Source organism: Aythya fuligula, chromosome W (genome assembly GCF_009819795.1).
Source record: "Aythya fuligula isolate bAytFul2 chromosome W, bAytFul2.pri, whole genome shotgun sequence".
Classification (NCBI taxonomy): domain Eukaryota; kingdom Metazoa; phylum Chordata; class Aves; order Anseriformes; family Anatidae; genus Aythya; species Aythya fuligula.
This window is the reverse complement of record NC_045594.1, coordinates 15,343,060-15,368,710: the sequence shown is the minus strand read 5'-3', so window position 1 is coordinate 15,368,710 and position 25,651 is coordinate 15,343,060. Positions and strand designations below refer to the sequence as shown.

General features: G+C 48.0%; 1 pseudogene; it reads right to left on the bottom strand.

Moving 5' to 3' along the window:
• Nucleotides 1-1,164: 1,164 nt before the first annotated feature.
• LOC116501363 lies at nucleotides 1,165-25,217 on the bottom strand (annotated as a pseudogene).
• Between the last annotated feature and the right edge of the window lie 434 nt (nucleotides 25,218-25,651).

Here is a 25,651-nt window from a genome sequence, read left to right as displayed (position 1 = left end):
ACTTTCCCTGCAGTGACCCATATAGTGTTGTGCTCTGCACTTGTAGCTAGAACAGCCCTGATATCACACCAGTGTATTATCTATTGCTGAGAAGGGCTGAGACAGCATCAAAACTCTCTCCAAACTCCCCAAAGCCAGTAGGCTGGGGGTGGGCAAGAAGTGGGGAGGGAATACCACCAGGGCAGCTGACCTAAACCAACCAAAAGGGATACTCTATACAATATGATGTCACACTCAGCAATAAAAGGTGGGAAAGGGGAAGTGTGTGTGTGGGGGGCTCTCATTATGAAGACATCTGCCCTCCCAAACAACCGCTAGGTGTATTGAGGCCCTGCTTCCTAGGACGTGGCCAAACATCAGTCCTTGATGGGAGCCTTCTCCTTGTTGAGCTTCATGAGGTCCTGGTCAGCTCATCTATCCAGCCTGTCCAGGTCCCTCTGGATGACAGCACAACCCTCTGGTGTATGTCAGTCCTCCCAATTTTGTATTATCTCCAAACTTGCTGAGGATGCACTCGGTCCCAGAATCCAAGCCATTAATGAAGATGTTTAACAGGACTGAACCCCATATCAACCACTGGGGTACACCACTAGTGACTTAGTGTCCAATTGGACTTTGTGCCACTGATCACCACCCTCTGGGCCTGGCCATTCAGACAGTTTTCAATCCACTTCAACGTCAACTAATATAGCCCATACTTTGTCAGCTTGTCTGTGATGATAGTGAGACAGTGTCAAAGTTTTTAGTAAAGTCAAGATAAAGAACATCAACTGCTCTCCCCCCATCCACCAAGCTAGTTGCCCCATTATAGAAGACTATCAGATAGGTCAAGCATGATTTCCTAAACCCATGCTGACTGCTATCAATTACCTTCTTGTCCTTCATGTGTTTGGAAATGCTTTTCAGGAGGATTTTCTCCATCACCTTACCAAGGCCTGAGGTGAGGCTGTTGGCCTGTAGTTCCCTGGTCTTGCTCTTCTTGAAGATAGGAGTGACATTTTCTCCCTTCCAGTCTTCAGGAACCTCTCCCAATTGCCATGGCTGTTGAAAGATAATTGAAAGTGGTCTCTCAATGATATCAGACAGCTCCCTCAGCACTTTTTGGTGTGAAGTGTCAGGCCCCACAGTCCCATATATTTCCAGTTTGTTTAAGTGCTTCTTAACCTAGACCTCCTCCACTGAGGGTAAGTCTTCCTTGCTCCAGACTTTCCCTCTGGTCTCAGAAGCCTGGTATTCCTGAAGGCCAGTTTTACTGGTAAAGACTGAGGCAAATAAGGCATTGAATACTGAGAACCACTGAGTACCTTGCTTTTTATCAAAACAATGCTTTTGAAATATTCCCCTTTGCTCAGTAAACTCAGTGTTTTATTAGCAAGTTCAATGTTACATTATTACAAATACAGATTATAAATGACAATGGCACAATCAGTATTTCAGTCTGAAAAGTGAACAAGTATGTTCAAAGAAAATAAGCTGAGTAGGAAAACATGGAGCACATCCAATTTTACTGGGTTAGCTGCTCTCAAAAAGAACTGTACATAAAAACAGAATATCCATTTTATGCACTGTAAACCAAGGTTATATATACGCTGATTCTGACACTGTATCATAAAACAACTTAAGAAGAAATCCTGGATAAAGTTATGTTTTCTTTCTTGTCTCTTCTTAGATAAAGAAGATAAAACTCCCCTTTTATCTTCTGTACTGGGTCTGGCTGGAATGTTAACTTTCCCGGCAGCAGCCCATACAGTGCCGTACTGTTGCAGGAAGCACGGCCGAAAGCACGACAGACACCAGTAGAGTCAGATCATGCTCCAATTTATTGCCCGAATAGCCTAACTTTTATAGAGAACTTAACAGGGGTGGACAGTGTTTCACACAAGATTATTGGTCAAAAGCACTCAGACAAACAGCTACAAGAAAACAACCCCACCTGCAAGAAAACAACCCCCTTGTGATTAGCAGTCACATAGACCTTGTCCTTGAGGCCAGCTACTGGTAACAATATTTTCCTGAATTCCTCAATTGGGCGATGTGGGAACACTGTCATGGGAACTTCTCATAGTTTGCCCTGGTAGCTTGGTTTGCTCAGCTACAGCAAGCCATGGGATTTTTGCTGTTTCAAGAAATCCCTCAACAATTCCCCCTTCTTCTTTTGAGCAAACCAAGCTTGACACAGCAGTTTTACAAGTAACTCTTTAGCTATACTTACAACACACAACGATGATTACCACCACCATAAACCAAATCCTTAATCCCCTTGTGATTAAACCCAGCAACCATCTACACTTTGTTTCAAACAAGTCAGTGAACCATTGATTGAAAGGATTGATACCATATTGAATCTTTCTCATGTGCTCTTTCAGGAAAGTAATGGATTTGTGAATTGACTCATTATGATCAGAAAGGTTTAAACAGTACATTCCCTTAAAGTCCTCACACCCATTCCTTTGAGCCAAAAGCAAGATCCTGTAAAAGCAGATGTCGCAGACTATTTTGATCTGGTAACATCTCCTCAAGTATCTCTGTCGTGGCATAGGCTTGCCTCTCGGCCCAGCATACCAATTTTTCTAAGTTGTTACGTGTGGCCGCAGATGCCACTCCAGGCACTGAAATTGCTAATGCCGCTCTAGCTGCAACCCCACACAATTCAACATTATCATTGCAATCCGGTGCAAGCAATGTCCATTTATGTCTGGTGATCTCACGCAACTGTAACAAGCTAGGAGCAAATACAAAGAGTTTATCTTTGTAACAAGGACATCTGATAGCATTTGCAGGGATACCTTGCCAGGCCCCATCCCCACAAATCAGAAGCACATCAGGAGGTAAGGCCAAAGCTGTACAATTGTTCCAAACACTGTAGTTGTTACCCCTTGTCTCCATGCTATAAACCCCTAAACCCTGCTTAGCAGCGTCATTGCAATCACAGGTGTTATTTGTGTCTTTGTACCAGTATGGCCTTTTCCAGGTTCCTGTAGCAGGAATCATCTGATATCCACGGCTACATTCACTTTTGTAGCCACCTTTCAGGTTGATACACATTTGACTACAGATACCAAGGTTTTGACATTCATCAATGTCTCCACAGTTTCTCTTGTCTATAAACTCAAACCCAGCTGGACAGTCACATTCATTTATGATGCATTCCTCCAAGGGCTCATCACCCCAGTCCTTGCAGTCTCTCTGCTGGTTACACACTTTATTGATATCTATGCATTCTCCACTTCTTCACTTGAATTTGCCAGGTCCAGAGCACTGAATAACATTGTTACAGTTTGCTTCATCAGTGCCATCCAGACAGTCTCTCACACCACTGCACTGCCTACTCCCATGGACACAGTTCCCATCTTCACATCTGAACTGGTCTGGCCTGCAGGTCCGAGAAGGGCAGTTAATTTCATCACTTCCATCCTTGCAATCAGGATCTCCATCACATCACCACTTCTTGTGGATACATTCACCTGAGCCGCACTGCACCTCACTCGTAGAACACTTCACTGGAGGTGCAGGCTGGCGGCCACACTGCTCCAAAGATTCATCTGAGTGGTCGGAGCAGTCAGCATCATCAACACACACCCAGCTGATAGGGATGCAGGTAGAACTCTTGCACTGAAACTCATGAACACCACAGGTAGGAGGTGCACACTCCAGCTCATCGCTACCATCACTGCAGTCATCTTGAACATTGCAGACAAAGCTTTTGGAAATACATTGCCCACTACTGCATGTGAATTCTGCTGCACTACAAGTCACAATGCCACAACTCTCTTCATCTTCTCCACTGTCGCAGTCCTTTTCACCATCACATTTCCAGGACACTGGGATACACTGGGTTGACTGAGGACCACAGCTGATTTCATTTACCCGGCATGTTCTCGTATGACACAGCTCAGCACTCTCATCAGACCCATTTTCACAGTCCGGATCCCCATCACACTGCCATCTGTTTGGCACACACTGACCACTGTTGCACACAAAGTCAGATTCAGCACACGTCTTCTTCACACAAGCACTCTCATCACTGCCATCTGAGCAGTCTTCACATTTTGCTCTAGCACCGTCGGCAGCAGTGCACAGGCCGGCGAGGGCGAGCAGCAGGCAGAGTGCCCCGCAGCGCGGCAGCACCCACCGCCGCCCTGCACCTGTGTCACTTATACTGCTCCTATTACCCATGCCGTTAGTGTCAGTGGCATCCTCCTGGTACCGTTTCTGTCTTTGTCGCCCCTTACTCTCCCCCTTTTCTTTTTTACCACTGACCATTCACCACAAATGGGTGAGACACATGATTACTAGTTAGGAAAGAGAGTGTAACGTCTGCTATACGGCTGCAGGCCGTGCCAGCTGCAACCCTAGAAGCTGTTTGTGAACGAGCCTGACTGACGGTGGTCATTTGGCGGTGTAATCTGCGTCTCTGCTCTCCTGCCCTGCAATAGAGCTAAATTGTCATTAATAGTCTGTAGAATGTGGCAACCCCACGGAATGTTATCCAGAAACATAGTTATAACACCGATCTGGGGACGAATAGTCTTTTTTTGCATTGCAAGATAACTTCTTATAAAAAGAATGCCAGAGAGAAGCAGCACAGCCGCTGCTGCCGCTGTCTCCATGGTTACGTCAGACAGGCTGCAGGGTCCTGATCTCCGCCCCTCTGCTCTGTGCCGACTCGCCACATGGTGAGGGTCGGCCGCCATTGTCCACTGACGCCTCTGGTCTCCCGTAGCAACTCGATCTCGGATGGCCCGTATCGCACCGCGATTACTTCAATTTCATGCGATTACTTCAAATTTCCCGCGTCCCCCCCGCGATTCCGCGTCTCTCCGCGATTCCGCGTCTCACCGCGATTCCTTTTTCCGCGTCTCTCCGCGATTCCGCGTCTCACCGCGATTCCCTTTTCCGCGTCTCTCCGTGATTCCGCGTCTCACCGCGATTCCGCGTCTCTCCGCGATTCCCTTTTCCGCGTCTCTCCGCGATTCCGCGTCTCTCCACGATTCCGCGTCTCACCACGATTCCCTTTTCCGCGTCTCTCCGTGATTCCGTGTCTCACCGCGATTCCGCGTCTCTCCGCGATTCCCTTTTCCGCGTCTCTCCGCGATTCCGTGTCTCTCCGCGATTCCCTTTTCCGCGTCTCTCCGCGATTCCGCATCTCACCGCGATTCCTTTTTCCGCGTCTCTCTGCGATTCCGCGTCTCTCCGCGATTCCCTTTTCCGCGTCTCACCGCGATTCCTTTTTCCGCGTCCCCCCGCGATTCTGCGTCTCACCGCGATTCCTTTTTCCGCGTCTCTCCGCGTCCCGTTTCTCACCCCGAGGCCGTTGCCCAGGTCGGTTAGTAGGGTGTTTCAATGCTTCTCTCTGTGCGGTGGTCGGCTTGCCGTGTGCCTCGGATCTCACGGCGCCGCTCCGATCTCCCGGCGCCGCTCCGATGTCCCGGCCTCAGCCTGTTCGGGTCTCAGCCTGTTCGGGCGCCATATGTTGCAGGAAGCACGGCCGAAAGCACGACAGACACCAGTAGAGTCAGATCATGCTCCATTTTATTGCCCGAATAGCCTAACTTTTATAGAGAACTTAACAGGGGTGGACAGTGTTTCACACAAGATTATTGGTCAAAAGCACTCAGACAAACAGCTACAAGAAACAACCCCACCTGCAAGAAAACAACTCCCTTGTGATTAGCAGTCACATAGACCTTGTCCTTGAGGCCAGCTACTGGTAACAATATTTTCCTGAATTCCTCAATTGGGCGATGTGGGAACACTGTCATGGGAACTTCTCATAGTTGCCCTGGTAGCTTGGTTTGCTCAGCTACAGCAAGCCATGGGATTTTTGCTGTTTCAAGAAATCCCTCAACACCGTACTCTGTACTTGTAGCTGGAACAGCAGTGTTATCACACCAGTGTTGTGTCTACTGCTGAGCAGCACTCGCACAGCATTGGGGCCTTTCTCTAACCCTCCTAGGGGGTGGGCAAAAGTGAGGAGAGAAACATCACTAGGGCAGCTGACCTAAACCAATCAAAGGGATATTCCATACCATGTGGTGTCACACTCAGCAATAAAAGGTGGAAACAGGAAGAAGAGGGGAGGGGTGGGCTCTCGTTGAGAAGACGTCGGTCCTCCTCTCGAACACCGGCTGCGTGCGTTGAGGCCTTGCTTCAAGGACGTGGTCAATCATCGCTCATTTGTGGGAAGTAGAGAGTAATTTCTTTCCTCTGCACTTCCATATAGCTTTCATTTATTTTGTTTGTTTGTTTTCCTCCCTTTTATTTCCTTTCCCTTTTATTTCCCCTTAATTAAATTGTTTAGTTCATGGTAGTCTTTATTTAATTATTATTATTATTTCCTTTAATTAAATTATCCTTATCTCAACCCGTGAGTTGTTCTTTGCTTTACTTCTCCCCCTCCTCATCTAAAGGAGGGGGAGTGAGAGAGCGGTTGTGGGGTTTAGCTGCCCAGCACGGTAAAACCACCACATCTTCGCACAGAGATGCTTGCGTGAAGCATCTGTAGTAAAACTGAAACTGTCAAAAAGGCACTTGAAACTCATGCTGAAGCTTTGAAAGGTTATTTTGTATTGATTTAGGAATGAAGTAAGCGGACCACAGGAATTTAGCTATTAGTCTCAGTTCTCAAAGAAACGTGTTAGAAAATTATAGTTTTGTCAGTTATCTTATTATATTATTATTTTTGACTTCAGTGCCAGGGAAGCTCATGGAGCAGATTATCTTGAGTGTCATCACACGGCACTTGCAGGGCAACCAGGTGATCAGGCCCAGTCGGCATGGGTTTATGAAAGGCAGGTCCTGCTTGACAAACCTGATCTCCTGGGCTGAGGCCAACTGTATGAAGTTCAACAAGGCCAAATGCTGGGTCCTGCACCTGGGGCACAACAACCCCAAGCAGCGCTACAGGCTGGGAGATGAGTGTCTGGAAAGCTGCCTGGCAGAGAAGGACCTGGGAGTATTGGTTGATAGTCGGCTGAATATGAGCCAGCAGTGTGCTCAGGCGGCCAAGAAGGCCAACAGCATCCTGGCTTGCATAAGAAGCAGTGTGGCCAGCAGGTCTAGGGAAGTAATCGTCCCCCTGTACTCGGCTCTGGTGAGGCCGCACCTCGAGTACTGTGTTCAGTTTTGGGCCCCTCGCTACAAGAAGGACATAGAGGTGCTCTAGCGAGTCCAGAGAAGGGCAAGGAAGCTGGTGAGGGGTCTGGAGAACAAGTCTTACGAGGAACGTCTGAGGGAGCTGGGATTGTTCAGCCTGGAGAAGAAGAGGCTCAGGGGAGAGACCTTATTGCTTTCTATAGGTACCTTAAAGGAGGCTGTAGCGAGGTGAGGGTTAGTCTATTCACTTAAACAGCACTTCTTCCAAGCTCAGGATCGGTGCATCCCGAAGAGTAGGAAACTGGGGAAGAGGGGCAGGAGACCTACGGGGTTGAGCAAGGACCTCATCAACAAGATCAAAAGGAAGAGGAAGGCCTATGAAATGTGGAAAAAGGGCCTGTCCTCTTGGGAGCAATATAGGAGCGTTGTCAGGGCCTGCAGGAATGCTAAAGCCCGCCTGGAGGTGAAACTGGCAAAAGAGATAAAGGATAATAAGAAGTTTTTTTTTTGTTTGGTTGGTTGTTTTTGTGTGTGTGTGTGTGTGGTTTTGTTTAAGTATGTAAACAGTAAAAGAAAGACTAGAGATAATGTGGTCCCCTGATGAACGAGGGGGGTGTCCTGGTAACAGGTGACGCTGAGAAGGCGGAGATACTGAATGCCTTCTTTGCTTTGGTCTTTGCTTCAAAGACACCCCCCCCCCCCAGTACTCCTGGACCCTGGAGGGAGGAGAAAGAGTCTGGAAAGCGGATATCTCCCTCCTGGTTGACAAGAGAGTGGTTCGGGAGCGTCTGAGTGGGATCAATGCACACAAATCCGCGGGTCCTGATGGGATGCATCCATGTATGCTGAGGGAGTTAGCGGAGGTGATCGCTGAACCGCTCTCTATCATCTTTGAAAGGTTCTGGAGAACAGGAGAGGTTCCTGAAGACTGGAGGATAGCCAATGTCACTCCGGTCTTCAAGAAGGAGGATCCAGGAAACTACAGGCCATTCAGTCTCACCTCTCTCCCTGGAAAGGTGTTGGAACAGCTTGTTCTGGATGCCATCTCCAAGCAATTGGAAGAGAAGGTTATGAGGAGTAGTCAGCATGGATTCACCAAGGGGAAATCGTGCTCAACCAACCTTCTAGCCTTCTTTGATGGCATCACCAGCTTGGTAGATGAGGGGAGAGCAGTGGATGTCATCTACCTTGACTTTTGCAAGGCTTTTGATACTGTCTCCCACGACAGCCTGCTAGCAAAGCTGAGAAAGTGTGGGACGTAGGAGTGGACAGTAAGGTGGGTTGAGAACTGGCTGACTGGCCGAGCTCAGAGTGTGGTGATTGGCGGCGGAGAGATCTGTGACTAGCGGTGTTCCCCAGGGGTCGGTGCTGGGTCCGGTCTTGTTCAACATCTTCATCGACGACCTTGATGAGGGAATAGTGTCCACCCTCCACAAGTACACTGATGACATAAAGCTGCGAGGAGTGGCTGACATGCCAGAAGGCTGTGCTGCCATTCAGCGAGACCTGGACAGGCTGGAGAGATCATAGAATCATAGAATCATAGAATATCTCGAGTTGGAAGGGACCCATAACGAGCATCAAGTCCAACTCCTGGCAGGAGTTGGGCAGGTCTGCCCAAAAGTTTAGACCATGTGACTAAGTGCACAGTCCAATCACTTTTTAAATTCAGACAGGCTTGGTGCAGTGACTACGTCCCTGGGGAGCCTGTTCCAGTGTGCATCCACCCTCTCGGTGAAGAACCTCTTCCTGATGTCCAGCCTAAACTTCCCCTGCCTCAGCTTAACACCATTCCCATGGGTCCTATCACTGGTGTTTACAGAGAATAGGTCACCTGCCTCTCCATTCCCCCTCGCTTGGAAGTTGTAGACCACGATGAGGTCCCCCCTCAGCCTCTTCTTCTCCAGGCTGAACAGGCCCAGTGCCCTCAGCCGCTCCTCATACGTCTTCCCCTCTAGGCCCTTCACCATCTTCGTCGCCCTCCTCTGGACACTCTCCAACAGTTTAATGTCCTTCTTGTACTGTGGTGCCCAGAATTGCACACAGTACTCGAGGTGAGGCCGGACCAGCGCAGAGTAGAGCGGGACAATCACCTCCCTCAACCGACTAGCGATGCTGTGCTTGATGCATCCCAGGATACGGTTGGCCCTCCTGGCTGCCAGGGCACACTGCTGGCTCATATTCAACTTGCTGTCAAGCACAACCCCCAGATCCCTCTCTGCGGGGCTGCTCTCCATTGTTTCGATGTCCAGTCAGTATGTATCGCCAGGGTTGCCCTGTCCCAGGTACAGGACGCGGCACTTGCCTTTGTTAAACTTCATGTGGTTGGTGATCGCCCAGCTCTCCAATCTGTCCAGATCTCTCTGCAAGGCCTTTCCACCCTCAACAGAGTCCACAACTCCTCCCAGATTAGTATCATCAGCAAATTTTCTCAAAACACCTTCTATTCCTACATCCAAACCATTTATAAAGACATTGAAGAGGACTGGCCCTAAAATGGAGCCTTGAGGGACCCCACTAGTGACCATCCGCTAGCCACAAGGAGGTGATCTGAGACAACCAGCATGGCTTCACCAAGGGCAAATTGTGCCTGACCAACCTAGTGGGCTTCTATGATGGAGTGACTGCATCGGTCGACAAGGAAAGACCGTCTGATGTCATCTACCTGGACTTAGGCAAGGCCTTTGACATGGCCCCACATAACATCCCGGTCCCAAATTGGAGTGATATGGATTTGGTGGGTGAATCATTCAGTGGATTAAGAATTGGCTTGAAGGTCGCACCCAGGGAGTGGTGATCAATGGATCTATGTCCAAGTGGAGGCCAGTGATGAATGGTGTCCCTCAGGGGTCTGTCCTCAGACCAGTACGGTTTAATATCTTCATCAACGACATAGACAGTTGGATCAAGTGCACCCTCAGGGCACAGTGGGATCAAGTGCACTCTGAAAGAGCTGGGGCTGTTTGGCCTACAGAAGAGAAGTCTCTGGGGTGACCTCACTGAGTCTTTTCAGTACTAATAGGGGTCTTCTAAAAAAGATGGAGAAGGACTCTTTACTTGGGTAAATAATGATAGGACAAGGGAGAATGGTCTTAAACTAAAAGAGGATAGATTTAGTCTAGACGTTAGGATGAAATTCTTCACTGTAAGAGTAGTGAGGCACTGGAAAAGGTTACCAAGAGAAGTTGTTGATGCCCCATCCCTGTAGGTGTTCAAAACCAGGTTGGATGGGGCCTTGGCCAACCTGATCTAGTGGGTGGCATCTCTGCCCATGGCAGTTGCATTAGAACCACATTATCTTTAATTTCCGTTGTTCAACAAGATGATCTTTTAAATGATCATCAACAAGGTGATCTTTGTTCAACTAGATGATCTTTAAGGTCTTTGTTCAACATCTTCATTGACGACCTTGATGAGAGAATAATGTCCACCCTCAGCAAGTACGCCGATGATACAAAGCTGGGAGGAGTGGCCGACATGCCAGAAGGCTGTGCTGCCATTCAGCGAGACCTGGGCGGGCTGGAGAGCTGGGCTGGAAGTAACCAAATGAGGTTTAACAAGAGCAAGTGTAGAGTCCTGCACCTGGGAAGGAACAACTGCATGCATCAATACAGGCTGGGGGATGACCTGCTGGAGAGGAGCTCTGAGGAGAAGGACCTGGGGATCCTGGTGGACGACAGGTTGACCATGAGCCAGCAGTGTGTCCTGGTGGCCAAGAGGGCCAATGGGATCCTGGCATGCATTAAAAGGAGCATGGCCAGCAGGTCAAGGGAGGTGATCCTCCCTCTCTACTCTGCCCTGGGCAGGCCTCACCTGGAGTACTGTGTCCAGTTCGGGGCTCCCCAGTACAAAAAAGACAGGGATCGCCTGGAAAGAGTCCAGCGAAGGGCCACAAAGATGATACAGGGCCTGGAGCATCTTCCCTATGAAGAAAGGCTGAGAGACCTGGGTCTGTTCAGCCTGGAGAAAAGAAGGCTGAGAGGGGATCCTATCAATGCTTACAAATATCTTAAGTGTGGGAGACAGTGGGATTTGGCCAGCCTCTTTTCTGTGGTTTGTGGGGACAGGACAAGGGGCAACGGTCAAAAAACTGAGCACAGGAAGTTCCGCACCGACATGCGAAGGAACTTCTTCACGGTGAGGGTGATGGAGCACTGGGACAGGCTGCCCAGGGAGGTTGTGGAGTCTCCTCTGGAGATATTCAAGGCTCATCTGGACGCCTACCTGGGCAGCCTGTTCTAGGGAACCTGCTTTGGCACGGGGGTTGGACCCGATGGTCTCTGGGGGTCCCTTCCAACCCCTACAATTCTGTGATTCTGTGATTCCATCCATTCCAACCTGAGCCATTCTATGAATGTCTGATTCTATGATTGCCTGGAGTAATCCACAAGATCAGGCAATTCCAAAATGAAAGTCCAGCAGGCAAGGCCGAAGGCTGGCTTGGCTTACCTAGGATCTTCTACTGAAGCTTAGGCATAAAAAGGAAGTGTATGGTTGCTGGAAGCAGGGTCAGGCAGCATGGAAGGACCACAGGGATGCTGTTTGCATTTGTAGGGAGAAAAATTGTGTGGCCAAAGCCTAATTAGAGTTGAAGCTGGCCAGGTCTGTGGGAGACAATTAAAAGGCCTTTTGTTTAATATGTGAACAGAAAAAGGAGGACCAGAGAAAACATAGGTCCAGTACTTGATGGGGATGGTTACCTCACAAACAAGGACATAGGCAAAGCAGATACGTTTTTTGTCTCTGTCTTCAATGCTGATGATGGGCTTTGGGACCCTGGGTGCCCTGAGCTGGAGGACCATGATGGGGAAAATGATAGACTCCCAGCCAACCCTGAACGTGTGTGGGATTTGTTACTCCACATGGATTCATACAAGTCCATGGGTCCGGATGGGATTCATCCCAGGGTGCTTAAAGAGCTGGCTGATGTCATCGCGGGACCTCTCTCAATTATTTTTCAATGATCTTGGGAATCTGGAGAGGTCCCGGTAGATTGGAAGCTGGCAAATGGTGTGTCAGTTTTCAAGAAGGGCAAGAAAGAACTGTCCTGGTTTTGGCTAGGATAGAATTAATTTTCCTCCTAGTAGCTGGTATGGTGCTGTGTTTGGGATTTAGAATGAGAATAATGTTGATAACAAAATGATGTTTTAGTTGTTGCAGAGTAGTGCTTACACTAAGCCAGGGACTTTTCAGCTTCTCACACTGTCCTGCCAGCGGGCAGGCTGGGGGTGCAGCAAGAGCTGGGAGGGGACAGACCCAGGAGAGCTGACCCAAACTGGCCAAAGGGGTATTCCATACCATCTGACGTCATGCTAAACAAATAATATGGGGTGACAATAAATAAGGGTGGCTTGCCGGGGTGGGGGGGCCGGCTGCTCGGGGATAGGCTGGGCATCGGTCAGTGGGTGGTGAGCAATTGCATCGTGCATCACTTGTTTTGTACACATTATTATTCGTATTACTATTACTATTATTATCCTTTCTTTCCTGTCCTAATAACCTGTCTTTATCTCAACCCACAGGTTTTCATTTTGTTATAAATTAAGTCTCAACACAATCTGAATTTAGTAATATTTATAAAAGAAATATTTATAAAAGGTATAAAAGGCAAGTAAACAGCGCTGGGTGTACGGGGAGTCTACGCTCCACCAACACGCACACACGAACATCAGACATTCTAAATATACAGAACATTGCTTTTACATACTAAATACAAGTATGCCTATACAATCAGAAATGGTAACAAACAATCCTTTAAGTTCCATGACTTAACAGCCTCCATTTTCCATTCCTTTTCTTAATTACAAACAAGTCTCAATTTTCCATTCCTTTTGAACAATATGTCTTGCTTTAAGTTGTCAAGCAACTCGGTCTTAGGGCCTTATGTATCCCGTTCTTCCCGGATCAAAGAAAAGCATATCTCGTTTTCAAGGCCAATAGGGCCTGGGTGAAAAAGGCACGTCCAGGTCAGCAGGGGACGTAACAGCAAAAGCCTTCGATGGCTGTAGCAGCAGAGGGGCCCATGGCGTAGCAGTCGGATCAGTAAAGGAGCCCGCAGCTCCCTCAGTGTCTGGCAAACGACATGTTTCTGACTGTGGTCCCACATGGCTCTTTAAGGCCTCAGAGACTGCTCGCCAGGTGCTGAGCAATCCCACTGCAACCTTGTCGTTTTTAGTTGCAGAGTCCCACACCTTGACACCAATTTGTTCCCATGTTGCAGGAAGAACGGCCGAAAGCACGACAGACACTAGTATGGTGTAGTGGGTTTACGTGGCAAGGTTTTGGTAGCAGGGGGCCATAGGGGTGGTTTCTACGAGAAAGATCTAGAAGCTGCCCCATGTTTGGGAAGGGCCCCTTTGTTTTCCAGAGCTGAGCCAATAAGCGATGTTGTTTTGTGCCTCTGTGAGAGCATATTTAAGACAGGGAAAAAAACGCTGTGCCACACAGCAGCTGGGAGAGTGAAGGGAGTGAGAAACGGCCTTGCAGGCATCAAGGTCAGTGTAGAAGGAGGGGGAGAGGTGCTCCAGACGCCGGAGCAGAAGTCCTCTGCGGCCTGTGGTGAGGACCATGGTGAAGCAGGATGTCCCCCTGCAGCCCATGGAGTACCACGGTGGAGCAGGGTTCCACGCTGCAGCCCGTGGAGGAGACCACGGTGGAGCAGGTGGCCCTGCACCGATGGAGGCTGCCGCCTGCGGAAGACCCCTGCCGGAACAGATTCCGGGCCGGACCCGTAGCCCGTGGAGAGGAGCCCACGCAGGAGCAGGTGACCTGGCAGGAGCTGCTGCCCGTGGGGGAGCCAGGTTGGAGCAGTTTTCTCCTGAGGAATGGACCCCGTGGTACGGACCCATATCTGGAGCAGTTCTGGAAGAGCTGCTGCCTGTGGGAAGCCCACGCCGGATCAGTTCATCAAGGACTGCATCCCGTGGGTGGGACCCCACAGCACATGGGACGAGAGTGACCGAGAAGGAGTGGCAGAGAAGAAGTGCTGTAGACTGACCATAACCCCCATTCCCCCATTCCCCTGCGCCGCTCGAGGGGAGGAGGTGGAAGAGGGTGGATGGGGGGGGAAGGTGCTTTTGGTTTCTTTCCTTTGTTTCTCACTTCTCTCGCTTGTTAGTAATGAGCAATAAATCTTACTATCTTCTTATGCTGAGTCTGTTTTGCCCGTTACAATAATTATTGCGTGATTTTCTCGTCCTTATCTCAACCCTTGAGCCCTTTTCACATATTTTCTCCCCATTCCTCTTTGAGGAGGGGGAGTGAGAGAGTGGCTGTGGTGGAGCTCGGCTGCCCACTCGAGCGGAACCACGACATATGGTCAGATCATGCTCCATTTTATTACCCGAATAGCCTAGCTTTTATAGTGAACTTAACAGGGGCAGATAGTGTCTCACACAAGATTACTGGTCAAAAGTACTCAGACAAACAACTGCACAAAAACAACCCCACCTGCAAGAAAACAACCCCCTTGTGATTAGCAGTCACGTAGACCTTGTCCTTGAAGCTAGCTGATGGCAACAATATTTTTCTAAATTCCTCAATTGGACGATGTGGGAACACTGTCATGGGAACTTCTCATAGTTGTCCTGGTAGCTTGGTTTGCTCAGCTGCAGCAAGCCATGGGATCTTTGCTGTTTCAAAAATCCCTCAACAATTCCCCCTTTTTCTTTTTGAGCAAACCAAGCCCGATGCAACAGTTTTGCAAGTAACCCTTTAACCACATTTATTACAATACAACACACAATGATGATTAACACCACAACAAACAGAATCCTTAATCCCTCTTTGATTAATCCCAGTAACCATCTATGCATCATTTCAAACAAATCAGTGAGCCATTGATTGAAAGGATTGATATCATATTGAATCTTTCTCGTGTGCTCTTTCAGGAAAGTAATGGATTTGTGAATTGACTCATTATGATCAAAAAGGTTTAAACAGCACATTCCCTCAAAGTCCTCACACCCATGCCCTTGAGCCAAGAGCAAGAAGTCAATAGCAGTTCGATCCTGTAAGAGCGCATGTCGCAGACTATTTTGATCTGGTAACATCTCCTCAAGTATATCTGTCACGGCATGGGCTTGCTTCTTGGCCCAGCATGCCAATTTTTCTAAGTTGTTAAGTGCGGCCGCAGATGCCACTCCAGGCACTAAAGTTGCCAATGCCGCTCTAGCTGCAACCCCACACAATTCAGCATTATCATTGCAATCTGGTGCGAGCAATGCCCATTTATGTCTAGTGATCTCACGCAACTGTGACAAGCTAGGAGCAAATATAGTAAGTTTATCTAAGTAACATGGACCTCCGATAGCATTTGCAGGGATACCTTGCCAGGCCCTATCCCCGCAAATCAGAAAAACATCAGGAGGTAAGGCCATAGCTGTACGATTGTTCCAAACGCTGTAGTTGTTACCCCTTGTCTCCGTGCCATAAGCCCCTAAACCCTGCCTAGCAGTGTCATTGTAACCACAGGTGTTATTTGTATTTCTGTACCCGTATGGACCTTTCCAAGTTCCTGTAGCAGGATCTCGGTAATTCATTCTTATTTGTGGTAACACATTTGGTGCTGCTCTATTTATTGTTTGAAAATGAATACTCACAGGAGGGTCTTCTCGGTCACTAGTCAAACATAAGTGATTCAAGACAACCAATGCCGCGGACGATCGCTCATCGATGCTCTTGATCTCTTTTAATCTCACTAATTGTTCCTTTAAAACCTGGTGTGATCGTTCAACCATCACTTAGCCCGTGGGAGAATATGGAACACTCATTTTTGGCTGAATCTGTAGGAAAATCCATTCCAGAACTTGAAAATGCTGCCCTATCATTCCACCCTTGCCATCACCCGTGTCACTTATACTACTCCTATTACCTGTGCTGTTAGTGTCAGTGGCATCCTCCTGATACCGTTTCTGTCTTTGTCACCCCTTACTCTCCCCCTTTTCTTTTTGCCACTGACCAATCACCACAAATGAATGAGACACATGATTGCTAATTAGGAAAGAGAGTGCAACGTCTGCTATACGTCTGCAAGCAGTGCCGGCTGCAACCTTAGAAGCTATTTGTGAAAGAGCCTGCCGGTGGTCATTTGGTAGTGTAATCTGCGGCTCTGCACTCCTGCCCCGCAATAAAGGTAGTAATATAGCTAAGTCGTCAGTAATCCGTACAATGTGGCAACCCCACTGAATATTATCCAGGAACATTTGTACATTTATCAATTTATGTAACACCATAGTTATATCACCTATCTGGGGACGAATAGTAGAGTCTGATATTTTCCATCCCAAGTATAGCCATGGCTGTTTCTGTTGAACCTTCTCTGGGGCTATCTTCAACCCTTTTGCTTCCAAAGTATCCCAAATAAACTTTAAATCTGAATCCTGGAAGCATTCTGGCCTACCAAACCAAATGTTATCCATATAATGGTAAATAATTACGTCACACCACGCTGTCCGAATTGGTTGTAGTGCCCAGGCCACATACAATTGACATAATGTAGGGGAATTCCTCATCCCCTGTAGAAGCACTAGCCATTCATAGTGCCTTGCCGGGGCCTGTTTGTTAATGGAGGGTACCGTAAAAGCAATTCATTGACAGACCTGCACCACCACATCTGGTTGCCTGGACTGATCGATAAATTTAGCATATGGTTCCCCAGGGGCATGTTCAGGGACTTGTGCAGCATCCCCTGCAAGCTTTGTCTTTTAGTTGTTCTTCAGCTTTCCCCGTCTCCTTAATCTCCTGGCCAGATATCAGAGACTTGCAGGATTCCTGGGCGGTAAGGTTTTCCCATTCAAGACATCTATGTAATTAACGCTATCCACTTACTCCACGTAGCATCAGTCGCATGGTGTGTAGTGGGAATTTTCTCTTTGAACATCCAATGTAACACAGGTAGCCGCGGTGCCAAGAGGAGCTGTGCTTCTGTACCCACAACTTCTGAAGCAGCTCGAACACCCTCATATGCCGTGAGTATCTCTTTTTCAGTTGGGGTGTAATTGGCTTCTGATCCTCGATAGCACAAGCTCCAGAACCCCAGGGTTGACCCCGAGTTTCTTCTGGGGTTTTCTGCCAGAGGCTCCAGGTGAGCCCAAGCTCCCCAGCTGCAGTGCAAAGTATGTTTTGCACAGCTGGTCCGGTACGGACGGGCCCAAGGGCTACTGCACAAGCTATTTCTTATTTGAGTTGTTCAAAGGCCTGTTGTTGCTCGGGGCCCCACTCGAAACAGTTTCTCTTTCGAGTCACTCGATATAGAGGACTCACAAGTTGACTATAGCCTGGCACATGCATTCTCCAGAACCCCACAAGGCCTAGGAAAGCTTGCGTTTCTTTTTTGCTAGTTGGCGGAGACATTGCCGTTATTTTGTTGATCACATCCACCGGAATATGGCTACGTCCATCCTGCCATTTTACCCCCGAGAACTGGATTTCCTATGCAGGCCCCTTGACCTTACTCTGTTTAATGGCAAAACCAGCTTTCAGGAGAATTTGGATTATTTTCTTCCCTTTCTCAAAAACTTCTGCTGCTGTGTTGCCCCACATGATGCTGTCTTCAACGTACTTCAGGTGTTCAGGAGCTCCCCCTTGTTCCAGTGCAGACTGGATCAATCCGTGGCAAATGGTAGGGCTGTGCTTCCACCCCTGGGGCAGTCGATTCCAGGTGTATTGGATGCCCCTCCAAGTGAAAGCAAACTGCGGCCTGCATGCTGCTGATAAAGGGATGGAGAAAAATGCATTAGCGATATCAATTGTGGCGTACCACCTGGCTGCCTTTGACTCTAGTTCGTACTGAAGTTCTAGCGTGTCTGGCACTGCAGCATTCAACGGTGGCGTGACTTCATTCAGGCCCCGATAGTCCACCATTAGCCTCCACTCACCATTAGACTTTCGCACTGGCCATATAGGACTATTAAAGGGTGAGCGAGTCTTGCTCATCACTCCTTGACTATCCAGACGGTGAACCAGCTCATGGATGGGAATCAGGGAGTCTCGGTTGGTGCGATATTGCCGTCGGTGCACAGTTGTGGTAGCGATTGGTACCTGCTGTTCTGCATGTTCTATCCATGGGCGCCGTCTTTGCCATCCTAGCCGGATTCACCCACTGATTCCCCCTTCTCACCGGATTCACCTTACACCAGACATGAGCAAAGGCCCACTTCGGGGTAATATTTACAGGAGTAAACCTAACATTCTTCCCCCAGCACTTCCTAGGCCTAGCAGGAATGCCTCGACGATACTCGGACTACCCTGACGCCTACACACTATGAAACACCATCTCCTCTATCGGGTCCCTAATTTCAATAGTAGCCGTAATCATACTGATATTCATCATCTGAGAAGCCTTCTCAGCCAAACGGAAAGTCCTACAACCGGAACTAACCGCCACAAACATTGAATGAATCCACGGCTGCCCTCCCCCATACCACACTTTCGAGGAACCAGCTTTTGTCCAAGTACAAGAAAGGAAGGAATCGAACCCCCATACACTGGTTTCAAGCCAGCTGCATTAACCATTCATGCTTCTTTCTCATGAGACGTTAGTAAACCAATTACATAGCCTTGTCAAGGCTAAATCACAGGTGAAAACCCTGTACATCTCATGTGGCCAACCACTCCCAACTAGGATTCCAAGACGCCTCATCGCCCATCATAGAAGAACTTGTTGAATTTCACGACCATGCTCTAATTGTTGCCCTAGCCATCTGCAGCCTAGTCCTGTACCTTCTAGCCCACATACTAATAGAAAAACTGTCATCCAATGTCGTAGACGCCCAAGAAGTAAAACTAATCTGAACAATCCTACCTGCCATTGTTCTAGTACTCCTTGCCCTCCCATCCTTACAAATCCTGTACATAATAGACAAAATCGACAAACAAGAACTTACACTAAAAGCCATCGGCCACCAGTGGTACTGGAGCTACGAATACACAGACTTCAAGGACCTCTCATTCTATTCCTACATAATTCCAACCACAGACCTGCCAAATGGCCACTTCTGGCTCCTAGAAGTTGACCATCGCGTAGTTGTGCCGATAGAGTCACCAATCCGCGTGATTATCACTGCTGGAGACGTACTCCACTCATGAGCAGTCCCAACACTCGGAGTCAAAACAGATGCAATCCCAGGCTGACTGAACCAAACCTCATTTATTACCACCTGGCCCGGGATTTTTTACGGCCAGTGCCTTCAGCAATCCTACAACGGAAGGGTCTTCTGAAAGTCCAGGCAGGGTAGACAGCAGCCTAATCTTCTCTGTGCTCAAAGCAGCTATGTCAAAAGCCCACCGGTATCCTTTTGGATCCTTGAAGTACCCTCTCTTGAGGTAGTCTATGCCAAGGATACACGGAGCCTCTGGGCCAGTCACGATGGAATGTTTTTGCCACTCATTCCCAGTTAGACTCACTTCAGCTTCCAATACAGTTAGCTGTTGGGATCCCCCTGTCACTCCAGAGATACAGATGAGTTCTGTCCCTTGGTAGCCTGATCGCATTGCTGGCATGTGCTGATGGTGCACTCCGCACAAATTTACGCCACATGGATGTTGCGCACTGGACTTCATCGGGATCTTGAAGGATCAGCTAATTCCCGCAGATGCTGGAGACCTTTATCCATAGTGGTTCACTTGCCTACTTGATATACAATATCTTCCTTTTTGGGATATCTTTCTTTCACAGCTGCCAGGAGTCGCCTCCAGAGGCTGAGAACCTGTGCCCCTCTCCCAGTTCCTTTGTCAATTACCATTTCTCTAGAGAGGGATCCCAGCTGCTTGGCTTCATTGCCTTCTAATTGTTGCCTAATTGCCCCAGCATCCCAGCATCGAAGCAGCCAGGTGAGGATGTGTTCACCTGGGCGTCGACCATAATCCTTTTGTATTTCTCGCAACTCACTCAGGGATAGGGATCGAGTGGTTTCTGATTCCTTTATGATTTCCATCTCTTCTTCCTGCCGTTTTTGTGATGGCTCTGCTTTAGAGGTGCCTGCCATTTCCCCTTCTCCCTCCTTCTTAGGAGAGGCTTCTTCCCTTACTAAACGAGCTGACTTCCGTTTCCATTGTTTTGACTTGACTATGGGGGCGACTGATACCATAGTCGGTTGGTCCTCTGGGTCAGCCACAGCATGTGTTACTTGGTCATCAGACTCAGAGACTTCCTCCCTCTCTTCAAGGTGCTGGATGATGTTAAACAGTGTTTGATAGGAGTAAGCCAGGACCCAGAACAATGCTGCAAGCTGTCGTTCTCTCTCTAACCCTCCTAGGGGGTGGGCAAAAAAGCGAGAAGAGAAACATCACCAGGGCAGCTGACCTAAACCAACCAAAGGGATATTCCATGCCATATGATGACACACTCAGCAATAAAAGGTGGAAACAGGAAGAATAGGGGAGGGGTGGGCTCTCGTTGGGAAAACATCAGCCCTCCTCCCGAACACTGTGCGTTGAGGCCTTGCTTCAAGGATGTGGTCAAGCATCGCTCATTTGTGGGAAGTAGAGAGTAATTTCTTTCCTCTACACTTCCACATAGCCTTTTTTTTTTTTTTTTTTTTTTTTTTTTTGTTTTGTTTTGTTTTGTTTTGTTTTTCTCCTTTTCCCCTTCCATTTTGAGAAAGGGAAGAAAGTAATCTTGACCTTACTCTGTTTAATGGCAAAACCAGCTTTCAGGAGAATTTGGATTACTTTCTTTTGAGAAAGTAATTGAGATATAGACAGTTTGTTAAGACATAATAATAATAATAATAATAATAATAATAATAATAATAGTAATAATAATAATAATGTGTACAAAACAAGTGATGCACAATGCAATTGCTCACCACCCGCTCACTGATGCCCAGCCTATTCCCGAGCAGCTGCCCCCCTTTGGATAACCACCCCCATATATTGTTTACCATGACGTCAGATGGTATGGAATACCCCTTTGGCCAGTTTGGGTCAGCTCTCATGGGTCTGTCCCCTCCCAGCTCTTGCTGCACCCCCAGCCTGCCTGCTGGGGACTAGGGGGTTGAAGTATCCTATTAAAGAGGAGAATTTTATGAGGGGGTTCGGTTTAGGGTGAGTGAGAGTGTGTGTTATGTTTGAGAGTTCAAGGGCTAGGATGATGACCCCTAAGACTGTCACTAGGATGGCAGCGGTTTTAGTGATGAGGGGCATGGTTATTGGGGGTGTTTTGGCTGGTGTGATGAAGGAGGTGATTAATATTCCTGCCATGATGCTGCCTAGGGCGAGTCGAGTCTCGCTGCCTAGGGCGAGTGATTAGTGGGTTGTTTTCGTTTATCGGTGTTATTGGAGGAACATGGGTTTGTCCAGCTTGGACTAGGAGGGTTATGCAGATGCTGTAGGTTGCGGTAAATGCTGTGGCTAGAAGGGCTCAGGTGTTCAGGTAGGATGTATTTAGGCTTTCGATGATGAGGTCTTTTGAGTAGAATCCGGCCAGGAATGGGGTTCCCATTAGTGCCAGGTTGCCGATAGTTAGGCAGGAGGTAGTGACTGGGAGTGTTTTTTGTAGGCCGCCCATTTTTCATATGTCTTGTTCTCCGTTTAGGCTGTGGATGATAGATCCGGAGCATAAGAATAGTATGGCTTTGAAGAAAGCGTGGTTTGAGATGTGTAGGAATGCTAGTTGTGGGAGATTTAGTCCGATGGCGACTATTATCAGTCCGAGTTGGCTGGATGTTGAGAAGGCGATGATTTTTTTAATGTTGTTTTGAGTTAGGGCGCATGTGGCAGCAAATAGGGTTGATAGGGCACCCAAGCATAGGCAGGTGGTTAGGGCTGTTTGGTTTGTAGCTAGTAGCGGGTGCATGAGAATGAGTAGGAAGATTCCAGCTACTGCCATGGTGCTGGAGTGTAATAGGGCTGATACGGGGGTGGGGCCTTCTATTGCTGCGGGCAGTCATTTGTGGGGCCAACCACAGCTACATGCCCATTGTAGTGAAATGCACTCCACTCACACATTTCGAGGCCTGATTGTCCCTCCTATCATCATCCTAATCATTAAGAAGCTATGCAACAGCACTAGCTTTTTAAACTAGCCAAAGAGGGATTTTCCCCCTCCTTAATGATATGCCACAACTCAACCCCGCACCATGATTCCTGATCATAGTCATAACCTGACTAACCCTCTCACTCTTAATCCAACCAAAATTACTGACCTTCACCACAACCAATCCTCCATCAAGGAAAACTTCACTTACTACTAAACCTACACTATGAGCCTGACCATGAACCTAAGCTTTTTTGACCAATTTTCAAGTCCCCACCTGCTCAGCATCCCGCTAATCCTGCTATCCTTGCTCTTCCCAGCCCTACTGTTCCTGTCTCCAAATAACCGATGAATCAACAACCAACTGTCCACCATCCAACTGTGACTCCTGCACTTGATTACAAAACAACTGATAATCCCGCTCAACAAAAACGGCCACAAATGAGCCCTAATACTGACATCGCTAATAGTTATACTTCTCACAATTAACCTACTAGGACTCCTCCCATATACATTCACCCCAACCACCCAGCTATCTATAAATATAGCCCTAGCCTTCCCACTATGACTCGCCACACTACTAACAGGCCTACAAAATAAACCATCAGCCTCCTTATCTCACCTGCTACCTGAAGGCACCCCAACACCTCTAATCCCTGCACTAATCCTAATCGAAACAACCAGCCTACTAATCCAACCATTAGCACTAGGAGTCCGCCTCACAGCCAACCTCACAGCAGGACACCTGTTTATTCAACTAATCTCTACAGCCTCCATTGCACTTGTACCTATCCTTCCCACAGTATCAGTCCTAACAACAATCATTCTGCTACTCCTCACTATCCTAGAAGTAGCAGTAGCTATAATCCAAGCCTACGTCTTCGTCCTCCTTCTAAGCCTATACTTACAGGAAAACATCTAATGGCACACCAAGCACACTCCTACCACATAGTAGACCCAAGCCCCTGACCAATCTTCGGGGCAGCTGCCGCCCTACTCACAACCTCAGGACTAATCATATGATTCCACTATAACTCGTCCACCCTCCTAGCCATTGGCCTCTTGTCCATACTCTTAGTAATGCTCCAATGATGACGGGACATTGTTCGAGAAAGTACCTTCCAAGGCCACCACACCCCCACAGTACAAAAAGGCCTACGATACGGCATGATCCTCTTCATCACATCCGAGGCATTCTTCTTCTTAGGGTTCTTCTGAGCGTTTTTCCACTCAAGCCTAGTGCCAACCCCAGAACTAGGCGGCCAATGACCCCCAACAGGCATCAAACCACTAAACCCCATAGAAGTCCCACTACTAAACACAGCCATCCTCCTAGCTTCAGGCGTAACCGTGATGTGGGCCCATCACAGCATCACAGAAGGAAACCGAAAACATGCTATCCATGCCCTAACCTTAACAATCCTCCTAGGATTCTACTTCACGGCCCTACAAGCAATAGAATACTACGAAGCCCCGTTCTCAATCGCCGACATGCTCCACCTTCTTCGTCGCCATCGGATTCCACGGACTCCACGTAATCATTAGGTCCTCCTTCCTAACTGTCTGCCTCCTCTGATTAATCAAATTCCACTTCACATCAGATCACCACTTTGGATTTGAAGCCGCAGCCTGATACTGACACTTCGTAGACGTTATCTGATTATTCCTCTACATAACCATCTACTGATGAGGATCTTGCTCTTCTAGTATATTAATTACAATTGACTTCCAATGTCTAAAATCTGGTGCAAGCCCAGAGAAGACCAATGAATATACTCACATTCATATTTTCCCTATCACTAGCCCTGAGTGCCATCCTAACTATACTAAACTTCTGACTCTCCCAAATAAACCCTGACTCAGAAAAACTCTCGCCATACGAATGCGGATTTGACCCACTTGGATCCGCTCGCCTGCCATTCTCAATCCGATTCTTCCTCAGTAGCCACCCTCTTCCTCCTGTTCGACCTAGAAATTGCCCTCCTACTTCCTCTACCATGAGCCATTCAACTACAATTGCCCCTACTAACCCTCGCTTGAACCACAGCTATCCTACTTCTCCTGACACTAGGACTAGCCTACGAATGAGGCCAAGGGGGCCTAGAGTGGGCAGAATAACAGAAAGTTAGTCTAATCAAAAGACAGCTGGTTTCAGCCCAGCAGACAACCATGTAACTTTCTTATGTCACCCTTACACCTAAGCTTCTACTCAGCCTTTGTCCTTAGCGGACTGGGATTAGCCTTTCACCGAATTCTCCTAGTATCCGCCCTACTATGCCTTGAAAGCATAATACTCTCAATGTTTGTGGGCCTAACAATGTGACCCATTGAAAACCAAACCCCTCATTTACCATAGTACCAATTATTATACTGACCTTCTCGGCATGTCAAGCAGGCACTGGCCTAGCCATCCCAGTAGCCTCCACACGCACTCACGGTTCTGACCACCTGCACAACCTAAACCTACTACAATGCTAAAAATTATTCTACCAACAGTCATGCTCCTCCCAACAGCTCTGCTATCGCCACCAAAATTCCTATGGACTAACACTACCATATATAGCCTATTAATCGCTGCCCTTAGCCTCCAGTGATTAATCTCAACCTACTACCCCTACAAATTCCTGTCCAACTGAACAGGAATTGACCAGATCTCATCCCCCCTCCTAGTACTATCCTGCTGGCTACTCCTGCTCATAATCATGGCAAGCCAAAACCACCTCCAACAAGTAACCCTATCACAAAAACGAACCTTCATCTCAACCTTGATCATAGTCCAACCATTCATCCTACTAGCTTTCTCTACCACAGAACTGGCACTATTTTATATCGCATTTGAGGCAACATTCATCCCGACCCTAATCCTAATCACACGATGAGGAAGCCAGCCTGAACGCCTCAGCGCCGGCACCTACCTGTTATTCTACACACTAGTAAGCTCTCTACCCCTTCTAATCACGACCATACACCTGTACGTAAAAATCGGCACTCTACACCTACCAACCCTAGAACTAACCCACCCAACCCTGTCCACCTCATGAACAGGAATACTATCAGGACTAGCACTGCTCATAGCATTCATAGTAAAAGCCCCACTATACGGCCTACACCTCTGACTGCCAAAAGCCCACGTAGAAGCACCCATCGTGGGCTCAATACTCCTCGCCGCCCTACTATTAAAACTAGGGGGATACGGAATCATACGAGTTACCCTACTGATAGGCCCACTATCCAACCTTCTCCACTACCCTTTCCTAACCCTAGCCCTATGAGGCGCTTTAATGACCAGCTCAATCTGCCTCCGACAAACAGACCTGAAATCACTGATCGCCTACTCATCCGTCAGTCACATAGGACTGGTCATCGCCGCAGGAATAATCCAAACCCACTGATCATTCTCAGGGGCAATAATCCTAATAATCTCTCACAGACTAACCTCCTCCATACTATTCTGCCTAGCCAACACAAACTACGAACACACACACAGACGAATTCTACTGCTCACACGAGGCCTATTACCGCTCATAGCCACCTGATGATTACTGGCTAACTTAACAAACATAGCCCTTCCCCCAACAA